This window comes from Nanorana parkeri, unplaced genomic scaffold (genome assembly GCF_000935625.1).
Source record: "Nanorana parkeri isolate BGI_ZX_2015 unplaced genomic scaffold, ASM93562v1 scaffold129, whole genome shotgun sequence".
NCBI lineage: Eukaryota > Metazoa > Chordata > Amphibia > Anura > Dicroglossidae > Nanorana > Nanorana parkeri.
In genome coordinates this window covers 1,641,728-1,645,666 of record NW_017306397.1, presented here as the reverse complement: position 1 = coordinate 1,645,666, position 3,939 = coordinate 1,641,728, and positions in this window count along the sequence as shown.

The following is a 3,939-nucleotide window of genomic DNA, read 5'->3' as shown; positions in this document are numbered from 1 at the left end:
TTAATAGGAACCTGTCAAAGCAGCTATTACCTGTTATAACTGATGATACCTGGATGAGAGCATCCAAGGCATAAAAAGCAGGAGGCTGCAATTCCCTACATTCTGGAAGCAGTGCTAATGTTGGAACAGAACACTCCTACACAGTGCTCCACTGAGAATTAGACCGACATCCGGAATATGGTCTTCAGTGCTGGATGGGAGTCTCGGCTATGCCAGGTAATAGGTGTCCCAACAATTTCCTTTAATGCATAAATGCACCTTTCTTCACCTCTCTAACAACTTTGGTGTTGTAAAGCAACAAAACAAACTCAATTCAAGTTTTAAATGTAACAAATGAAATACATTAGAATGAAAAGGTATGTATTACCTACCACACACTGAAAATGTTCAAACTGTTCTTCCTTTTGTGTTTAGTGCTGTTTACCAATTGCATAGTACCTTTAGAGAGACAGCATTTTGTCGGTCTAATGTTCCTCAATGCACTGAGCAACAGTTTCTCAGTGGTCTTTATTATGTAAGCATATGAGAATAAGACATTTAATAAATACTATTGATAAAGTCAGTTATATTACTGTGATGCCTTACAGTATTACATTTGCTAGAAAGGTGAAAAAAATAAGTGTTTATGTATTTAAGATACTCACTGCACTTGTTGTGCATGCATATTTATCTACTTTATTGGTGCTTGACATTGGATGCTATTGGTAGTCCAATATGTATTTTTTTTATACTTCCTAAAATTCACCATGACATCCAGTTTTCTACTGCTGTTCTACTTTTAATTAATGAAATGTTCAGTAATATGTCATTTTTCTCACTTTTCTTTTACAGTACTAGTATTTAAAACAACATTTTGTATGAATGTATCTGTATACTTTATTTAAATGATTTAAACAATACACATACGTTATTAACAGTCTTACCAGTTAATTAAGCAGTAAATGTTTTCTGTAAAATAATTTCTAATGTGTATGCAATACTTGATGTAACTCATACTGAAAAGTTTGTAGGCACAAGTGTCCCATATGGTGGTTTGCTGATGGGATGCTAGATTGAGTCCTGACTGTGAGAGCATACAAAAAGTGTATTCTTTGCGGCCAGCTCTCAATAAAGAATTCTGTCTGGCCATCATCACTGTAGGTAGACAGAGCAAATTTCTGCTCACAAGCTTACATAGCATGTTGGTGTACAAAGAGAGCAGATGCAGGCAGGATGTAGCTCATCCATGCTCCCCATAGAAGACTGAATCACAAAGAACGGCCACATACTGATGATGTCAGCATTTTCATAAAACTATATTGTTCCAGTTGCACACACTGGTAGCTCCCACCTCAACCCCTCCCCCCCCCCCTTTCTGATGCATTTAAACTGAGGGACAGGCTAAGCTGTAGCCTAGAACTCTATAGACTAACACCCTCTCCACGGTAAAATACGTTGGGTGGGTTTCAGGCGGGCTTTCCAGTGTGAACTTCTGGAACAGTAAAGTTTTATGCAAATGCTGACATCAGCATGTGGCCTTTCTTTGTGACTCAGCTATCACTGTGACCGGAGACGTGTCATGCTAGCAGTTCAACAGTGCCTACTGCAGATGCTTGGAAGTATTGTATGTATGTTGCCTTAGCAATCTTGGCATTATGCATTGTGAAGACTGTAAGTCTGGGAATATGTCTCTGTAATAAATGGTTTTTCAAGTAAATGTAAGAATGTTGTCAGTAATTTATTTTGATCTCTTTAAATCTGTAGTACACATATGTGACTTTCCCAGATTATTAACATTTAGAGTTTCCAGTCTGAAATCATAACTTCAGAAAAAATATCATAAATAGATCATTACTGCCCATGAGTGGTTTACTATTTGAAAAGAAGCAACATGTTAACTTAAAATAGTGCACGTTATATTAATTGAAGATCTAGAACAGGGGTAGGCAAACTCTGGCTCTTCAGCTCCATCTCCACAATTCCAAGCTTTTATATAGGTGCATTAGGGGGTTTGATGATCGCGCACATTATCGACATATGTTAACATGCCCCTTTTGTCTCTATATGTTTGCAAAATCCTTTAACATTCATATTTTTTAAAGCGTATAGAAGGATTAGATACCCCGTTGGGGTCTCACTGCTAAATTGGGCTCTAGTAGAGACATTTCCCCTCCCTAACTGTTGTGGTGACATTGGTTGTACCAGACAGGAAGTGGGGAAAATCTACAACACACACAGAATTAAAAATGCTTTTCTTAGTGGCGTGGGGGTAGACTAGAACCCACATCAGCTCTTTATTGCTTTCTTTGTCCCTGTTCCAGATTTTCTCTTGTTTCCCGTCTAATAAAACTAAGGGGACATTTCTCGAGTGAACCCCTAGCTGGCAGTAAAACTCTAATCCTCCCCCACTCTACCCAAAACTAAAATAAAAAAGGTTTTGACAAGAGGTACACTTCGAGCTGTACTTTTACACTATCTTATATCGCTACTCTATCTTTATATATATTACTTATGCTTAGTTTTAGTGCTTGTGGTAGTTGGGTTGGAGTGTCAAATGTAGCATAAGCAGGTGACCATATTGTAAGGATCCGAAGAACCTGCCAAAGTATATGTTGTCATAGCGAATCACGACACAAGGATTTAGTTGTTTTTTTTAAACTTGTAATTTAAAGCAAAGTTTAAATTTATTTAGAATGTAAATAATGTTAAAAAGAAAATGTTGGCGTGGTTTCCGCGGCAAGCGAGATGGCCGCCTAGTTTCAGAGCTCCTGCCCGTTTGCACCCAATAATCAGCTCCTGCAGCGTTTCCGAGGACGACATGGGCAAGATTGGCCCGCAGTACCCCCCAACGAAAGCACCCCCCACGAAAGGGAACTCACACAACCCGCAAAAAATATGCAGGTACCGGAGATATTCCGCTCTCAGCGCTGCGAGGCCCCTGAGACACCACCTCCCAATATGGCGGCGACATCCTCCCGCAAGGCCAAAGCCTCGATACCCGACCCCGCTGACGACTCCATGGACGCGTATATCAGGCACCTACCGACCCGGTCCGACCTATCCTCCATGGCGGAGGACATTAAACATACCCTACACATGGCGGTTTCAGACCTGAGGGACGACATCCGTGACATCGGCAGGCGACTGAGTGTAGTGGAGCGGGAAGGGGCAGTGAGAGACACGGCGATCCGCAACCTCCGCACACACCAAGATTCTACCACTCACTCCCTCATTGCCATGAGACGCAAGCTAGAAGACCTGGATAACAGGGGCCGTAGGTCCAATATCAGAGTCCGCGGGCTCCCGGAATCCATAATGCCGGATGCAGTGCCCACTACCCTCCTCCGGCTCTTCAATGACCTCCTGGAAAGGCCCCTGGACTCCCCCATAGAATTTGTGAGAGCGCACCGCGCGCTGAGGCCTAGGATAGCAATGGATGAGATGCCCCGCGATGTCATATGTTGCCTACAAAGCTTCCCACTGAAGGAAGACATCCTACAACGGGCCTGACGCAGGGGAGCTGTATTCCTAGATGGAATGGAAGTGAAGCTCTTTCAGGACCTATCCCTACACACGCTACAGCAAAGGAGAGCCCTGCGCCCACTATTGGAGTGCCACCGCCACCCTGGCATCGTCTACAGGTGGCGCTTCCCCTTTTGCCTTTCGGCCACACATAAAGGCAAAACTGCGGTGTTACGAACCCCGGAAGATTTGGAATCGTTCTGCTCCATGTTGGACCTACCTGCGGTCACGATCCAAGAATGGTACGAAGACCTGCGGCCTGCTCCTCCGCCCCAGAAGGAACGGCATCAATCCCCAACGCGCCCGACCAAATCACCCCAACGGTACAGCTCGCCGCCGGCCTCATCAGACCCGAAACGGTACAAAACACAGAGATTGCCATCACGCATGGCTGGATTCCCCCCCCCCCCCCCCCCCAAAGACCCGCCGGGGGGGGGG